The sequence below is a fragment of the Odocoileus virginianus genome, chromosome 23, assembly GCF_023699985.2.
Source record: "Odocoileus virginianus isolate 20LAN1187 ecotype Illinois chromosome 23, Ovbor_1.2, whole genome shotgun sequence".
Classification (NCBI taxonomy): domain Eukaryota; kingdom Metazoa; phylum Chordata; class Mammalia; order Artiodactyla; family Cervidae; genus Odocoileus; species Odocoileus virginianus.
Genome location: NC_069696.1, coordinates 49964726 through 49984127, shown reverse-complemented (window position 1 = coordinate 49984127; position 19402 = coordinate 49964726). Strand labels below are relative to the sequence as shown.

The 19402-nt window shown below is 37.7% G+C and overlaps 1 protein-coding gene and 1 pseudogene across 15 annotated transcripts in view; one reads left to right on the top strand and one right to left on the bottom strand.

The window, feature by feature from the left end:
- The window catches only part of ANKS1B (ankyrin repeat and sterile alpha motif domain containing 1B), a 1083120-nt gene that overhangs the window by 715406 nt on the left and 348312 nt on the right, over positions 1-19402 (bottom strand). The gene's annotated exons all lie outside the window — the stretch shown is intronic.
- On the top strand, positions 1131-18160 carry LOC110141469 (DDB1- and CUL4-associated factor 13-like; annotated as a pseudogene).

Here is a 19402-nt window from a genome sequence, read left to right as displayed (position 1 = left end):
CCTCAGTAAATACTTACTGATCAACTGAACATCCTCGAACACCATTTCAAACAAGTCTAAGTACCAGTTAGGAAAAGGAAAAGGATAATGCTTTTTAAAGATGCAAATTACTTTACTTCCCTGTCTTCCTTATTATTGTTTACTGCTTTGAATATCAAAAGTGAAAAAAGTGAGATCCAATGAGATTGCAATGAGTCTATGAAGAAAGAATCTCTAGCTTAAACCTTGTTGTTTAGTCACCAAATCATATTCAACTCATTTGTGACCCCTTGGACTGTAGCCCACCAGGCTTCTCTGTCCATGGGGATTTTCCAGGGAAGATTACTGGAATGGGTTGCCATTTCCTTCTCCAAGGGATCTTCCTGACCCAGGGATTGAACCTGCATTTCCCGCATTGACAGGTGGATTTTTACCATTGAGCCACCAGGAAATCCCCAGCTTAAACCCTAGTTCATCTCAAATTAATCCAGACTATCTATTTTTCATGGATTTTGTTAGGCTGGACTTTTACCATATTTATAAAGAATTAAGAGGATTTTAAAAGTCTTGAAAACAACTTTGAAATTTAACCATGCAGGATGAGTTAGTAAATTATATACATTTATTAAAGAAATATTTAAAAATATAAAGCAATGGAAGAAATATCACATGAAAACCTGCATGCTCAAATAGTTAATAGTATTTTGGTGTATATTCTCCCAGATGGCTTCCATGTGTGTGGACATGTGGTGTGTAAGGGAAAGACAAACTATTTTAAACAATAATGAGGTATACCCTCTTCATCTTCCTAAGGGAGTGCCATTATTTCTTATTGGCATAGAAGTCTGGAGTACACGCATGGCCTCCTTATGGAGAGTGAGAGCCCCAAGGGAAGGATATAGTAAACGAAGATAGCAAAGCTACATTTTTGCAATCAAGTGTTTGAAAGTGAATTAATTGGGAGAGGAGCAGGACTAGAGGCAAGGAGACCAGTTGGGAAGCATTCTAGCAGTTCAAGTAATAAATAATGGTGACCCAGACCAAGGTGGTAGCAGGGGTAGAGAGAATGATTCATAAATCATAATTCATAAATGAATGTGTTTGAGGTACAGAATTCAGTGTTGAATATGGGACTTAGGGAATGACTGGGCATGAAGCTGAAGAAGAGTGAGAATGAAGAATTGTCCCCAGGTTGTTTACGTCAGTGGTGTATGGAAGTACTGCTTACTGATAGGAAGCAAAGGAGAGGCAATGATTTGAGGAGAAATTGACAAAAATGTTTCAAGAACTTTTTTGAAAAATAGACATGAGGATAATCATGAATGCTTTGATAAGGATAAATATGCAGAGAGACATATCCTTTTTCACTTTCCTCAAGAGGCTCTTTAGTTCCTCTTCACTTTCTGCCATAAGGGTGGTGTCATCTGCATATCTGAAGTTACTGATATTTCTCCTGGCAATCTTGATTCCAGCTTGTGCTTCATTGAGTCCAACGTTTCTCATGATGTACTCTGCATATAAATTAAATAAGCAGGGTGACAATATACAGCCTTTCCTGATTTGGAACCAGTCTGTTGTTCCATGTCCAGTTCTAACTGTTGCTTCCTGACCTGCATACAGGTTTCTCAAGACACAGGTCAGGTGATCTGGTATTCCCATCTCTTGAAGAATTTTCCACAGTTTGTTATGAGCTACACACTCAAAGGCTTTGGCATAGTCAATAAAGCAGAAATAGATGTTTTTCTGGAGCTCTTTTGCTTTTTAGATGATTCAATGGATGTTGTCAATTTGATCTCTGCTTCCTCTGCCTTTTCTAAAACCAGCTTGAACATCTGGAAGTTCACGGTTCATGTATTGTTGAAACCTGGCTTGGAGAATTTGGGGCAATTCTTTGCTAGTGTGTCAGATGAGTGCAATTGTGCAGTAGTTTGAGCATTCTTTGGCAATTGCCTTTCCTTGGGATTGGATTGATTTGATGGGCCAAAGAATTGATGCTTTTGAGCTGTGGTGTTGGAGAAGACTCTTGAGAGTCCCTTTGACTGCAAGGAGATCCAACCAGTCCATCCTAAAGGAAATCAGTCCTGAATATTCATTGGAAGAACTGATGCTGAAACTGAAACTCCAATACTTTGGCCACCTGATGTGAAGAACTGACTCATTGGAAAAGACCCTGATGCTGGGAAAGATTGAAGGCAGGAGAAGAAGGGGACGACAGAGGATAAGATGGTTGGATGGCATCACCGACTCAATGGACATGAGTTTGAGTAAACTCCGGGAGTTGGTGATGGACAGGGAGGCCTGGCATGCTGCAGTCCATGGGGTCACAAAGAGTCAGAAGGGACTGAACTGAACTGAACAGCCCTCCCAGTGTTACTATGACCCCCATTCAGAAACTAAGGCTTAGAATTATTAGCTGTCCAATATTAACATCTGGTTAATGGAAGTTTTAGGACTACATTCTAGGTCTTATTTCAGTAACTATAGCATTCATACTATTGCATCACAGATAAAAGAACTATGGCAAGATCTTTATTGCCATAACTAAAGGAAAGAGGCAAACTGCTCATTGTTAGGTAGTACCTAACCCTGCCACCTTTTAGCCTTTGCAAGCCCTCTTCCTTACTGTGGGAAATCTGGATTTTGATATACAGGTTTATTGCCAAAGCACTCTTGATGGTAAATCCTGGAAATGGACCAAAGAGATTTAAAGAATTGAGGTTCAACAGTTGGTGACTCACTTTTCAAGGTTCCATTATACCCAGCCTAGCAGAATTTGGCTCCAATTTGGTTAGCAGCTTTTGCTTTTTTCTTGATATTTTGCCTCTATCTTTATTCAAATGCCTGGTTCCTGAATCCCAGACTTATTTCTGAGCTTGAATTTTTATCATGGTAGCATGCCTAAGACTGTGTTCTCTGCCTTGGTCTTTCCTAGCCCTTTTCTGAGGACTGAGGGACTAATGGTTTGTCCCAAAATTCTAAATATGTCTCTCAGGCCCTATACTGCCCAACTTCACAGTTCCTAAATGACCAGCTTTAATGGTTGGACTTACTTAGTCAGTTTTATTGTACCTGTTAGAGTTAGTTGTGCAATGTGTGGCCAAATAGTGCTTCTTTACATCATTGCAGTGGTTTTTGTCATACAAGTAATTAGCCTCCAACTAATAAAAATAAATGAAAAAAAAATAGTGCTTCTTTTAAAATATGTATACTGAGAGCGCTGAATAAGTTAATATTATGCCTCCCCAAGAAAAATAAACAATAGTAATATACTTTCACTTGCTGTTTGCACTGTGTTTCTATAAAAGTTGAAGATCATTAGGGGTGGGCTCAGTCTAACAAGTCAAAGTTTATTAGTGATTAAATATGAAGTCCTATAGTTTAGTAAAGAAATGAGTTTTAAAAATTCAGGATATGGGTATATAGATTAGCAATACCATGAAAAAAGAAACAGGAGTTACAGCTGAAAGTGTGAGTCAGAGTGTAATGTATCAGTTAAAGACATAATGTGACACTGGCTAATTTAATACAAGAATGATATTTAAACTAGAGAATGACGGTCCTCCCTTGCTTTGTGCTAATTAGAATTGGGAATAATCTGGTTTAGAAATTTTGAAAAGACAGGCTAACTGTATGATATCAACCATCCTTTGTAAAGGAGTGAAGGTGAAAGTGAAAGTCGCTCAGTCCTGTCCAACTCTTTGTGACCCCATGGACTACACAGTCCATGGAATTCTCCAGGCCAGAATACTGGAGTGGGTAGCCTTTCCCTTCTCCAGGGGATCTTCCCGACCAGGGATCAAACCCAGGTCTCCTACATTGCAGACAGATTTTTTATTAGCTGAGCCACAAGGGAAGCCCAAGAATACTGGAGTGGGTAGCCTATCCCTTCTCCAGCAAATCTTCCCAATCCAGGAATCCAACTGGGGTCTCCTGCATTGCAGGCGATTCTCTACCCACTGAACTATCAGGGAAGTTCTTGCAAAGGAGTGCAAGATTTTATTCATCAAAAGGGCTGAAAGATACTTGGCCTCTGACTTATGAAAAACCTTAGCAATGATCAGGGATCCGGGTATGGGCACAGTCATTTCTTAATAATACCAATGATGTAGTTTTCTTTTTTTTTTTTTTAAGAAATAAGGTGATCTAGAGGCTTTTCTAGACAATTTTGACAAGATATCTCTGTGAACTTACCTCCTAAATACAGCTCTTTCTTAACCACATAGGGGAAAGTGAAGCAGCTTAACCAACACTGCAGTAAACCACACCTGGGTCACTCAGCCTGGTACAGAGGCCTGCATTTGAGGAGATACAGAGACCCCGGGACGATTTTCTCTGCACATGGATAAGGAAAGTGCTGAGTATCAAACTCATGTAATATGGGGAAAGATTAAAGAAAAGGTAGGAAAAACACATTTCACAAGTACTTGAAAAATAGGAGAATCACTATAATTGTCAGAAAGAGTGCAGAGAGAGATGGTAACAAGGAGACAGGTTTCAGCTCAAGGTGAGCGTTCACTTGGCAAGTAGCAGGTTGTCTGCCTCTGACTTTAAATTTAGCCTGATTGATACAAGTCATCTCTTGAAAACAGAAGATGGTGGTTTGATTTAGATGAGTTTGAAGACTTTAGTAAGTAAGACAATGGAAATAAAAGTACTATGTTGGTACTATGACACAAGATACCTGCATGTACTCACTGCTTCCTAAATTATTTTTCTCATAATGGGAAAAATAATACTAATGCAAGGGAGTGTGGTCTTATAGCTCTTTCAAAATTAGAGATGACTCACAATTCTAAATGACTCAAAGTAGGTGAAAGCTATTGGATATGGTTTTATTGCTCTGACGTGTTCAGAAGTATCAAGAAAAGTATCCCCTACAGACTTACAGTGACTTTACAATAAGGAAGATAACAACATAAATACACAATAATAAGAAAATCGGAGACTCTGAGTGGGAGAAGAGGATGAGCAACAATAAGACATAAGACTTTGAGTGGGAGAAGAGGATGAAGACATTGTAAGACAATAATGTCCTAATTTCCCCAAACCTATGAATATATTATGTCCCATGCAAAAGGAGCTTTGCATATGTGATTAAGTTAAGAATCCTGAGATGGGGAGATCACCATGGATTATCCAAGTGGCCCAGTATCACAACGCTTGTTATAAATGAAAGAGGGAAGAAGAGTTGGTATTGGACTGATGCAATGTAAAAGACCTGACTGGCCATTGCTGGTTTTCAAGGCATAAAGGCAGCCAGGAGCCAAGGAATAGACACAGCTCACAGAAGATAGAATGGCGAGGAAACAGATCCTCCTCTGTAGTCTCCAGAAAGGAAAGCAGCCCTATCAAAATCTGGGATGTAGCCCAGGGGGACATTCTTTAGACTTCCAGAAATGTAAAATAATAATAAGGCTCTAGGTCCCTGGTGGCTCAGACGGTCAAGCGTCTGCCTATAATGCAGGAGACCAGTGTTCATTCCCTGGGTCTAGAAGAGCTCCTGGAGAAGGAAATGGCAACCCACTCCAGTATTCTTGCCTGGAAAATCCCATGGACGGAGGAGCCTGGTAGGCTACAGTCCATGGGGCCACAAAGAGTTGGACATGACTGAGCGACTTCACTTCACTTCAGTGGTAAAGAACATGCCTGTGAATGCAGGAGATGTAAGACATGCAGGTTCAACCCCTGGGTCAGGAAGATCCCTTGGAGGAGGGCATGGAAACCCACTCCAATATTCTTGCCTGGAGAATCCTGTGGATTCTGGCATGCAACAGACATGATTGAAGTAACTTAACACACAATAATAAAGTCATGGTTTTTTAAGCTGCTAAATTTGTGATTATTAGTTACTACAACAACTAAAAACTAATACAGTAACACTAGCAGAAGGTAACATACATAGAGAAGCAATAGAAATTATTAAGGACTGAGAGAGGAACATTAAAATTGGACTCCAATGAAAAACATACACCTTTTTATGACTCAATATCTTAAAGATAGTGATCCTTTCACTCTCACTTAAATTTAATGTAAGTTTAAGTCTTAAATTTAATGCAGTAGTATGGAATGGTTTCCTTCCCACTCCTTTTGGATCTTGACAAGTGATCCTAAAGTGCATTTGGAAAAATAAATCTCGACAATAACTAGGTACTAATTTGAAAAGAGAAAAATAATGAAGGGGGTGGAGATCAACATTTATCAGATATTTAAGTAAATTATAAATGGTTCTGGTACAATAATTAAAAGGCAATAAAACAAAAGAAAGAATTTAAAAGAACAAAGATTCAATGCTTGTGAAAATTTATTGTATTATGGTATTTCAAATCAGTAACAAAACAATGGATTATATAATAATTGCCAAAAAGATAACTGACCAGTCATTTGAAAGAATTAATAAAACTGTATTAATACTCCATTCCTTAAATAAAATAAATTGCAGCTAAATATTTAAATAATAAGTAAATATACTTGCAAAATAATCTTAAAATAAGAATGTTCTTTGATCAGAAGCTATAACCAGATGCATATTCAGAGGTGTAAAGAAAAAGATTGATAAATTTGAGTGCCTACAAACATGAAACTTTCATAAAGCCACTAAGATACAAAATCAAAATCAAGAAACGTAACAGAATTGGGAAAATTCTTTGATATGTGTGACAAGGCTCTAATATCTTTATTATATAAAGAGAATTACAAATTGGGATTAAAGAGATCATCAACCTAAGGAGAAAAGTCGGCAAAGGATAGGTGCGATTCATGATAAATAGCTAGAAATTTCTTGTATAAAAAGATGTTTGATCTCATTTATAATTAAATATATGCTAGTTAAAGTAACACATGATCTACCATTCCTGATCAAATTGCTATAGTGATAACACAGTGTTAATGAGGGTTTGGAAAAATGGGTATGCTATACAGTCTTATTTGAAGTGTGAATTGATATAAATCTCTTTCTGGCTAATTTATCAATTGTTCAGTTCAGTTCAGTTGCTCAGTCATGTCTGACTCATTGCGATCCCTTGGACTGCAGCATGCCAGGCCTCTCTGTCTATCACCAACAACCAGAGGTTACTCAAACTCATGTCCCTTGAGTCAGTGATTCCATCCAACCATTTCTTCCTCTGTCATCTCCTCCTCCTCCAGTCTTTAATCTTTCCTAGCATCAGGGTCTTTTCAAGTGAGTCAGTTCTTCACATCAGGTGGCCAAAGTGTTGGAGTTTCAGCTTCAGCATCAGTCCTTCCAATGAATATTCAGGATTGATTTCCTTTAGGATGGACTGGCTGGATCTCCTTGCAGGCCAAGGGACTCTCAAGAGTCTTCTCCAACACCACAGTTCAAAAGCATCAATTCTTCAGTGCTCAGTTTTCTTTATAGTCCTACTCTCACATCCATACACGACTACTGAAAAACCATAGCCTTGACTAGATGGACCTTTGTTGTCAACGTAATGCCTCTGCTTTTTAATATGCTGTCTAGGTTGTCATAGCTTTCCTTCTAATGAGTAAGCATCTTTTAATTTCATGGCTGCAATCACCATCTGCAGTGATTTTAGAGCCCAAGAAAATAAAATCTCTCACTGTTTCCAGTGTTTCCCCATATATTTGCCATGAAGTGATGGGAGTGGATGCAATGATCTTAGTTTTCTGAATGTTGAGTTTTAAGTCAACTTTTTCACTCTCTTCTTTCACTTTCATCAAGAGGCTCTTTAGTTCTCCTTTGCTTTCTGCCATAAGGGTGATGTCATCTGCATATCCGAGGTTACTGATATTTCTCCCAGCAATCATGATTCCAGCTTGTGCTTAATCTAGTCTGGCATTTCACATGATGTACTCTGCATATAACTTAAATAAGCAGGGTGACAATATACAGCCTTGATGTAATCCTTTCCCAATCTGGAACCAGTCTGTTGTTCCATGTCCAGTTCTGTTGCTTCTTGACCTGCATACAGATTTCTCAGGAAGCAGGTAAGGTGGCCTGGTATTCTGATCTCTTTAAGAATTTTCCACAGTTTGTTGTGATCCACACAGTCAAAGGCTTTGGCATAGTCAGTAAAGCAGAAGTAGATGTTTTCCTGGAACTCTCTTGCTTTTTTGATGATCCAATGGATTGGCAGTTTGATCTCTGGTTCCTCTGCCTTTTCTAAATCCAGGTTGTACATCTGGAAGTTCACAGTTCACATACTTTTGAAGCCTGGCTTGGAGAATTTTGAGCATTACTTTGCTAGTGTGTGAGATGAATGCAATTGTGTGGTAGTTTGAACATCCTTTGGCATTGTCTTTCTTTGGGATTGGAATAAACACTGACCCCTTCCAGTCCTGTGGACACTGCCGAGTTTTCCAAAATTCCTGGTTCACAGTGCAGTCCTTTCACAGCAAAATCTTTGGATTTAAAATGTTAGGATTTGAAATAGCACAACTGGAATTCCATCACCTCCACTAACTTTGTTCATAGTGATGCTTCCTAAGGCCCACTTGACTTCACATTCTAGGATGTCTGGCTCTAGGTGAGTTATACACTATCATGATTATCTGGGTCATAAAGATCTTTTTTGTATAGTTCTTCTGTGTATTCTTGCCACCTCTTCTTAATATCTTCTGCTTCTGTTAGGTCCTTGCCATTTCTGTCTTTTATTGTGCCCATCTTTGCACAAAATGTTCCCTTGGGATCTCTAATTTTCTTGAAGAGTCTTTCCCATTCTGTTGTTTTCCTCTATTTCTTCACATTGATCACTGAGGCAGGCCTTCTTATAGCTCCTTGTTATTTTTGGAACTCTGTATTCAGATGGGTATATCTTTCCTTTTCTCCTTTGCCTTTAGCGTCACTTCTTTTCTCAGATATTTGTAAGGTCTCCTCAGGAAGACAAGTGAAAGCTGTGGTTTTTCCAGTAGTCACGTATGGACGTTAGAGTTGGACCGTAAAGAAGTCTGAGCACCAAAGAATTAATGCTTTTGAACTGTGGTGTTAGAGAAGACTTGAGAGTCCCTTGGACTGCAAGGAAGTCAAACCAGTCAATCCTAAAGGAAATCGGTTGAATATTCATTGGAAGGATGGAGGCTGAAGCTGAAGCTCTAATACTTTGGCCACTTGATATAAAGAGCCAACTCATTAGAAAAGACCCTGATGCTGGGAAAGATTGAAGGTGGGAGGAGAAGGGGTGAACAGAGGATGAGATGGTTGAATGGCATCACCAGCTCAATGGACATGAGTTTGATCAAATTCTGGGAGATGGTGAAGGACAGGGAAGACTGGCGTGGTGTAGTCCATGGGGTTGCAGAGAATCGGACATGACTGAGCAACTGAACAGCAACAATCCATCAGGAATAATGCAAGACTGCATGTTTCTCTGATGACCGGGCAAAAAAAAATGTTACAGCTCTGCTGGGAAGTTCTGATTCATCTGCTGTGTTGGCTAGACATTACACCTTCAAATTTCCATTTATTTTGGTCTTTACAAAATTGTCTTAATGGAAAAAATTTCAATTCCCTGGAAGACTGTAAAAAGGAACCTGGAACAGTTCTTTGCTCAAAAAGAAAAAAAATATATGTGTAAGATGGAATTATGAAGTTGCCCAGAAAATGGCAGAAGGTAATAGAACAAAACAGTGAACATGTTGTTCAATGAAATTTGTGATGAAAATGAAAAATATGTCCTTTATGTTTACTTAAAAACCAAAGTAACTTTTTTGGCCAACTGAATACATACGTAAAAGTATTCACAACTACATATAGAGAGCAAGGAGATAAACATATTAGAAAAATAACTGAGACTTAATGAGAAGACAAAGAGCATTACCAAGTTTATAAGAACAAACTGCTAGACTGATGTTAACGTTACAAAGTCATATGTTCCATTTGATAGGTCTGGTAATAGTGAAGAGTCTGGGGTGACTACTACAACTAGTTTTTGGGTCTTTATTCCTGATGTTAGTGAATGTGTGACTTAAAGGGCCATAGGCAAGGCAGTCAAAATAAGAAAATACATTACATACTGCTCCTAGGACATTCATCCAGTCACCTAGGTTCAAGCTCTTGGAGACATTATTCTTTCTCCTGTTCTGTCATGCTTACTGTTACCATAAAGAAGCAGTAATCAACTTTCATAAAATTTGCATTTCATAATAACTCCTAAACCCAGTATTACTTTTCTATTTTCATAATCACCAAACTAGTTCAAACTTCAACTCATCCTTCTGTTACTTGAATAGCAGTCTCCCATCTCTAAGTCCATTCCATTTTTACACAAAGGCTTTCTACCCTTTTGAATGATAAAGCATGTTTTTCAAAGTAAAAATTTTTACAAATACCTATATTCTAGTATTAGAATTAATTTAGAAATTTAGGGAGTGTAATAAATAACATCTTCAGCCTCTGCCCAAATTATAGATAGGAGTCTAGGGGTTGACAGATCTTTTCTGAAAAGGGCCAGAGAATAAATATTTTAGGCTTTTCAGGCCATATGATTTCTGTTGCAACCACTCAAAGCTGCTGTTGTAGCAATAAAGAGACAACACACAACATGTAAACAGAGGAGCCTGGCCAGATTGGGCCTGCGTGGGTCAGATGTGGCTCAGAGCCTGCAGTTAGCCAAACCGTGGATAAAAACTCGGGCAAATGGATTAAAATGTCAACACTGGTGAGCAACAGAGCAGATACTAGAGAACATGGCTCAGGTACAAGATAATACAGGCTTTCTACCAGTACATCCCAGAATTAGACAGGCTTAGCCTCGGGTCTCCCAAGCCTGAACAGATTGGATCCCTACTACTAAACTCAGCTACACATACTCTTTGCAGATGCAGATGAGAAGATAAAAAAAAGAATTAGTGATACATGCACAGTTCCTGTTCCCAAATTTACATATCATATGAACTCTCCTGGGGAATGAGTAGGAGCAGAGAGAAGCCCAGTTACACTGATCAGTGTCTCTCCACATGAGAAGATGAAATACAGAAAAAAAATCCTGCATCCTCTGCCCAGCTCCAGTAGATAAGTTATACTTTTAGAATTTGTTGTTTGAAACAAATATATGAGCAGAAAGTGACAATAAATTTCCACTTTATTAATCATAGCAAAACATATACATTTGAAAATGATAAAAATGGCTATGGATGTGTAGAACCCATGATTTATATAACCTACAGATAAGCTTCTCAGGTGGCGCCAGTGGTAAAGAACCCACCTGTCAATGCAGGAGACTAAGAGATATGGGTTCGATCCCTGGTCAGGAAGATCCCCTGGAGAAGGGCATGGCAACCCACTCCAGTATTCTTGCCTGGAAAATCCCCATGGACAGAGGAGCCTGGGGGGCTACAGTCAATGGGGTTGCAAAGAGTTGGACATGACTGAAGCAACTTAGCCAACCAGTCAGTCACAGACAAGCTTTGCGCCTGTATGAAACTGCAGGCCCTTTATAGTACGTCCATAGAGTGGTCAAGTTTGTGATCTATAGCGTCATGTTGTTGTTGTTTAGTCACTAAGTCACATCAGATCTTTGTGACCCCTTGGACTGTAGCCCACCAGGCTCCTCTGTCTATGGGATTTTCCAAGCAAGAATACTAGAGTGAGTTGCCATTTCCTTCTCCAGGGAATCTTCCTGACCCAGAGATTGAACCCGCACCTCCAGCTTTGGCAGGCAGATTCTTTACCACTAAGCCACCAAGGAAACCCCCTGTAGCTTCATATCATCCCTAAAAATAGGTGTTATAGCTCCAGACTGTAGCCTTATTAGAGGACAACAATAATCATCCAGTAAAGATTTGTTGAATAAAACTATGAGTTTTATAATAGCTGTTTTACTTCCTAAGGATTCCAATGCCTCCCAAGGATACCCTTCTGTTGGAAGCATGGAGTCTTACCCACTGGATCACCAGGGAAGTCCCTGTAATTTAATGTTTTGAAAAATCTGGACGAACATAAACATTAATGAATAACATAATTATTTAAAATATTGTTGAAGAAGACTATGGTACAAGTGTAACATGGAAATTTGTACTACTATCTCCCGTATTAGATGTACATACAGAAGTGAACAACTCAATGAAAAACGCTTGGAGGTTAGGGAAGAGTTCAGAAATATGACTTTGATCCCACACAGGAATTGACATTTCTCACTTACAGAGATTAAAGCAACCATCTCATTGACAGTCATTTCATTTTTATTGCCTTTTTCTCCTCAAGGGCTATGGGAAAATAAAAAAAGAAAATCATTTCGAAAAACAATAATGTATCTACACGCTGACCGAAACAAAAGCATTGTGTTCTAAGAAATGAGAAATTTGAACCCAAGACTCTTTCACTTATAAAAGATACATTATTAAAACATTCTATTAATACACATTCAAGGCTGTGAACCTATCATTTCTACACACAGTAATTAAATCTCAATTTTTTTGTACTAACAAAGCTGTAGATTTTTACATCTGCTTTGCCAGAGAATCACATGTCAGAAAAGTAAGTTAATACAATAAACATCTTGGAATATCTTTAGAATTTAAAAAAAAAAACAACAAAAACTTTCCTTTTCCTCTCTTTCTTCTAAATTAATGTGATTTAGGAAGCCTCATAATACCATTTAGCTTTTGATGGTATTAGACCCTGTTTTTAAAATCCAATACAACTATTAATTTACTTTTTCTGATCACATGCCTGGTACAAGAAGGTTAAGAAGAAACTGTTAGTTAAAAAAGATGTCAAAATAAAAATCTGCCATACATCTGCTTTTTCACTATCCTCATTAACATTATTCTACCATCATCTTTACAAAACAGAGCAGCAATATTTATATCTTTTGAAACTCATTTATTCCCTTACTCCACAGATTCAGTCCACCACCAAATCCTATGACTGATCTACCCTTGCATTTCTATGTCAATGGCTGCCATGTTAAGACATATTAAGACATGCCTTGGCATCACACATGTACATTGTTGGCCCTGCCACTAAACTCATCTACCTTCTTGTACAGCTTCACTTCTTTTCACTCTACATGGAACCATTAGAATAATCTTCAAACATCATTATTCTCACATTATTCATGGTCAATGAACTCAAGTACCTTCCAAACAGTTTTACTCAAAATAAAACTTTTTAGTTTCCCCTTTAGCTTACCAATCTTACCTACTTTCTTTCACCTTTCAGTAAACTCCTTGCCAGTACTCTGATTTATCTGAGTTTATCTGCTTATTGGTTCAACTTAACACTAAATTTAAACATGACTTAATCTTAGGCTCTTCTAGGCCAGGAAGAGGCACTTCTAGAAGAAATAAATATCTCTGAAAATCTATTCCACCATAAAAGCAACAAGAATATTCACAAAAAAATGTTTAAAATAAATTTTCAGAGAAATCTGGAAATTAACCAAAATGTGCAGCTATTTGTGTAGAATTTATTCCACATTTGAAGGAAAAAAATTAATCGACATATCCAAAAAAGTTCAACAAACTTCATGAAAGATAAATTTAAAGAGATCTACACATAGACACATAGTCAAAGTGTTGAACAACAAAGACAGACTCATGAGACATCAACTAGAGAAAAATGATTCATCTTGTAGAAGGGATCCACAGTAAGATTAATAGCTAACTTTTAGAAATCATGGAGTCCAGAGGCAATGAGTTGAAACATTCAAAATGCTGGAAGAAAAAAAATGTCAACTAAGAATCCTATATTCAGTAAAACTATACTTCAGAAAATCAAGATATTTAAGACATTTCCAGATAAACAAAAATTTAGAGAAATGCTAGTAGCTGTGTCCTTAAAAAAAAAAAAAAAAAAAGTCCATGAATGTGCTAGGTCGCTTCAGTCATGTCCAGCTCTTTGCGACCCCATGGACTATCTATAGCACACCAGGCTCCTCTGTCCATGGGATTCTCCTGTTAAGAATACCGGAGTGAGTTGTCATGCTCTCCTCCAGGGGATCTTCCCAACCCAGAAATTGACCCTACATGTCTTATGTCTCCTATGTTGGCAGAATACTAAAAGACTTTCAACCCAAAATAGAAGAACACTAGAGAGTAACTCAAGTCCACATGAAGAAATACAGAGCATAGGTAAAGTAGCTACATAGGTAAATATGAAACACAATATGAACATATTTTTATTTTTAATTCTTTTCACCTCATATTTGATTTAAAAACAACTGCATAAAACAATAATTATAAATGTGGGTTGATAGTTTATAATGTAAAAATAGGTAATGAAATGTAGAGTTGTATGAAAATAACTCAAAAGGGGATAAGAAATGAAGTGATACAGGAGCAAAGTTTTTGAATACTATTGAAATGATGTTAGTATTCACTCAAATTGGATTGCTTTAAGCCATGAATGTGAAGTCAAGGGGCCTTAGGAAGCATCACTACAAAGCCAGCGGAGGTGATGGAATTCAAGTTGAGCTATTTCAAATCCTAAAAGATGATGCTGTGGAAGTGCTGCACTCAACATGTCAGCAAATTTGAAAAACTGAGCAGTGGCCACAGGACTGGAAAAGGTCAGTTTTCACTCTAATCCCAAAGAAAGCCAATGCCAAAGAATGCTCAAACTACCACACAATTGCACTCATCTCACATGCTAGGGAAGTAATGCTCAATATTCTCCAAGCCAGGCTTCAATAATACATGAACCGTGAACTTCCAGATGTTAAAACTGGTTTTAAAAAAGGCAGAAGAACCAGAGATCAAATTGACAACATCCGTTGAATCATCTAAAAAGTAAGAGAGTTCCAGAAAAACATCTATTTCTGCTTTATTGACTATGCCAAAGCCTTTGACTGTGTGGCTCACAATAAACTAGAAAATTCTTCAAGAGATCAGAGTACCAGACCACCTGACCTGCCTCTTGAGAATCCTGTATGCAGGTCAGGAGGCAACAGTTAGAACTGGACATGGAGCAACAGACTGGTTCCAAACAGGAAAAGGAGTACGTCAAGGCTGAATATTGTCACCCTGCTTATTTAACTTATATGCAGAGTACATCATGAGAAGTGCTGGGCTGGATGAAGCACAAGCTGGAATCAAGATTGCTGGAAGAAACATCAATAACCTCAAATATGCAGATGACACCACCCTTATGGCAGAAAGTGAAGAGGAACTAAAGAGCCTCTTGATGAAAGTGAAAGAGGAGAGTGACAAAGTTGGCTTAAAGCTCAACATTCAGAAAACTAAGATCATGGGATCTGGTCCCATCACTTCATGGCAAATAGATGGGGAAACAGTGGAAACAGTGGAAACAGTGGCTGACTTTATTTTTCAGGGCTCCAAAATCACTGCAGACGGTAACCCCAGCCATGAAATTAAAAGACTCTTACTCCTTGGAAGGAAAGTTATGACCAACCTATATAGCATATTAAAAAGCAGAGACATTACTTTGTCAACAAAGGTCCGACTAGTCAAGGCTATGGTTTTTCCAGTAGTCATGTATGGATGTGAGAGTTGGACTGTGAAGAAAGCTGAACACTGAAGAATAGATGCTATTGAACTGTGGTGTTGCAGAAGACTCTTGAGAGTCCCTTGGACTGCAAGGAGATCCAACCAGTCCATCCTAAAGGAGATCAGTCCTGGGTGTTCACTGGAAAGACTGATGGGTGTTGAAGCTGAAACTCCAATACTTTGGCCACCTGATGCAAAGATCTGACTCTTTTGAAAAGACCATGATGCTGGGAAAGATTGAGGGCAGGAGGAGAAGCAGACAACAGAGGATGAGATGGCTGGATGGCATTACCGACTCAATGGACAAGAGTTTGGGTAAACTCCGGGAGTTGGTGATGGACAGGGAGGCCTGGCATGCTGCAGTTCATGGGGTCGTAAAGAGTCAGACACAACTGAGTGACTGAACTGAACTGAACTGATTAATTATAATGACCCACTAAGAAAATAGCAACGATAACAAAAATAATGCAAGGAGCTCCAAGGGAATTAAAATGGTAAACTAGAAAATATATCTTTAACACAAAGGAAAAGAAAAAATAAGAAAAAGAAAGAAAAAGTATATAATACACAGAAAACAAATAATAAAATGCTTCCATTTTATTAAGGACATTAAGTCCTAATTTACTGGTAATTATATTAATTTTAAGTGTACATAGCACTGCAAACCAAAGGCAAAGATTGGTAGGATAGTTTTTTTTGTTTGTTTTTTAATAATCCAGTTACATAGCATCCACAAGAGACATGTTTTATATTCTAGGGCACTAATAGATTTAATGTAAAAAGAGAGAGGGATAGATATACCATAAGAACAATAACCCAAAGAAATATAAAGTGAGTATGCTAACACTGAACAAAAGAAGCTTTAAGACAGAAATTGTTACTAGAGATTTAAAATAGAACATTTTATAAATTTATAAAGCTAAAATGGTCAATCCATTAGGAGAACAAAACATAAACACACATGTACTTAAGAGAGTCCGAAAACACGAGACAAAAACTGACAGAATTGAAGGAAAAAATACACAGTTCAACAATAACAATCAGTGAATTGAATATTCCACTTTTAATAATGAATAGAACAATTAGGCAGAAGATCAAGAAGTAAAAAGAAGACTTGAACAGCACCATAAATCAACTAGATCTAACAGACGTCTAGCTATAGGGCATTCCACCAAATGCACAGTATTCTTAAGTGGACATGGAACATTCTTCAGAATAAACTGCATGTTAGACCACAAAATAAGTACCAATAAATTTGAAAGGAATGAAGTCATATGAAATATATTCTCTGATCACAGAATAACAAAATTAGAAATTAATAAAAGAAGGAACTTGGGAGAAGTGGCATGTGTTGGTGGAGGAGGCCATGGCAACTGGGACCTAGAGATGAAAGCTCATGAGATTCGGGGAGAATTAGCAGCAAGATAAAAGTAAAGATGCTGAGTCTGAACCCAGACAACTACATCTGTGAAACCAAGTTGGACTTACAAAGAGTACCAAGAAACCATGAGCCTACTTTACAACATTTTGAGGTCCCACAGGAATATGTAAGATCTTTAAATGCTACCAAACTGGAGCAGGTATTTGCAAAACCATTCCTTGCTTCCCTGGACGGTCACTGAGGTGGAGTCAGTTTCTGGGCAAAGCATCCAGAGAGTCTGGCTAATATCCTTTCTAGGGCATGTGATGGAGATAGGTTAAAATTTGGAACTTCACTAGATGAAAATATATTAGTACAATACAAGCACATAAAGGTCTTTTTGTACAGGGAGTATGTACTCACTTTTGTGGGACTTCAATTTTTTACTGTTGATGATGACAAAACTGCCAAGCAATGGAAAATGGATGGACTAAGTTATGGAGAAGAGGAGGAACCACTGCCTACAATACTAGGAAAGATAGCATAGACAGGAGTTGATCATCACTGGAAAAAAGCTGTTTCGCCACATGTGGACAGCAAGTAGACACTTGGGATGAACAAATAACCAATCCTATATGTTCAGTGACTTGAGGATTTGACCGTATAAGGAGTGTTAAATTTAACCCAACTGAAACACTTCTCTTGTGAAGTTGTTCTGGCAGGAATATAGCACTGTATGATATGAGGAAAGCTACTCCTCTGAAAAAGGTCATCTTAGATATGAGAACAAATACAATTTTCTGGAACCCTTTGGAAGCTTTTGTCTTTACTGCAGCAAAAATTACAGCTTATATACTTTTGATATGCACGCACTGGACATTCTTATAATGGTACAAATGCATCATGTGTCTGCAGTACTTGATGTGGGTTACTCACCCACTGGGAAAGAGTTTGTGTCTGTTAGTTTTGACAAATCTATTCAAATCTTTCCTGTGGACAAAAATAGAAATGAGGAAGTCTGTCACACAAAGGGAATGCAACATGTTATCTGTGTGAAATGGACTTCTGACAGCAAATACATTATGTGTGGATCTGATGAAATGAACATTCATCTGTGGATAGCTAATGCTTCTGAAAAGTTAGGTGCTTACATCATGGGAGAAAGCAGCCACAGATTATAATTAGAAGTTAAAGGAGAAACTTCAACATCATCCTCACATAAAACGTATCTCTCATCACCAACATCTACCAAAATCTGTCTCCAGCCAGATTCAGGAACAGCACATCATGAAAGAAGCTCATTGACGAAAGGAACTGAATTGTATCAAACACAGCAAGCCTGGATCTGTCCAGATTGTGTCAGATAAGAAGAAATACACAATGGCAGTTATGAAATAATATTTGGTATTCTTTGATACTAATGTATAATTATTTCTTATGTTTTGAATTGTGAACTCTATTAATAAAAGTACTGCCCCTAGTATAACAATGAATGTTTCCTGTGTCAAGCTTAGTTGTTGCACATTTTTGCTATCCTGAAAAATTGTCTTTAAAGGTGACCTGGTTGATGGGGCCATCCAACATTTCACTCTTGATCTTTTTTTCTTCATTGAAGAATACAGTATTTACAAACTAGCCTATTTTTTGCTGTTAGAAAGTGCACATATATTAATATTTTCCCTTTGACCTGTTAATTTGGACACTCTACAATTAAATGCATTTACATTTAAGACCAAACATCTCTTTTGTTACATTGAATATTACTTTGGATAATTATTGCAATGATTCTTCCTAGGATTTCATATGACACATAGAAGAAATATATCAGAATTTTTTTCAATTGTATTTATTTTCTGTGCAGTTTTCAAAAATGCATTTTCAAAAGTCCTTCCTCAGGATAAAAAGCCTGCTATTTTAACCCTTCCTCTGCAAAACAATTTCCAGTTATTAGACTACTCTTGTAGCTCTCCTCTGAGCCACAGGTAAATTATCTGTCTCTTTGTTTATGTGGCTCCATTTATCATCGGGTAAACTTACTGGAAATGAGAAAGAAGATTACTGTAATTCATAGAACTATTGATATACTCCTAAAACACTGCTAATTGCATAAGACATTTTAATTACTTGATCCTTTCTTTTTTTTTTTTTTGATCCTTTCTTTTTGAAAGCACAAAAATAGGTTCCTTTAAGGCACCCATCAGCTAGCCCTATTTCTATATCTGAAAAACCAACAGAACTTCTTGCTTTTCTTTTCTATCTCCCAGGTTAAAGTGTTATAGCACATACCTAACTTCTGAGTACAGCAAATATATTCAATATGCAACCAACATTTATTGATTCCTTTATTTCATAAGGGATAAAGCAAACCCAGAACTTTTCCTTTATTTTACTTCTTGAATTTTTCCCTTTAGGACATAAGAACCCCAAAGGGAAGAAAAATACAGAAAATACTCCCTTGAATTATTCAAATAACCACTTCAAGCCTTTCTCTCTCTGTATTCCTTGGTGGGCACCTTATAGGGTTGGATGAGTTTTGGTTGTTCAGATGACTTATTGTTTCGAGGCAAAGGAATAAGTGGACTATTAAAGGTTGCTTGCTGTTTGGTGTCAGAACTAAACCTAAGGCATCTATTCTTGCAT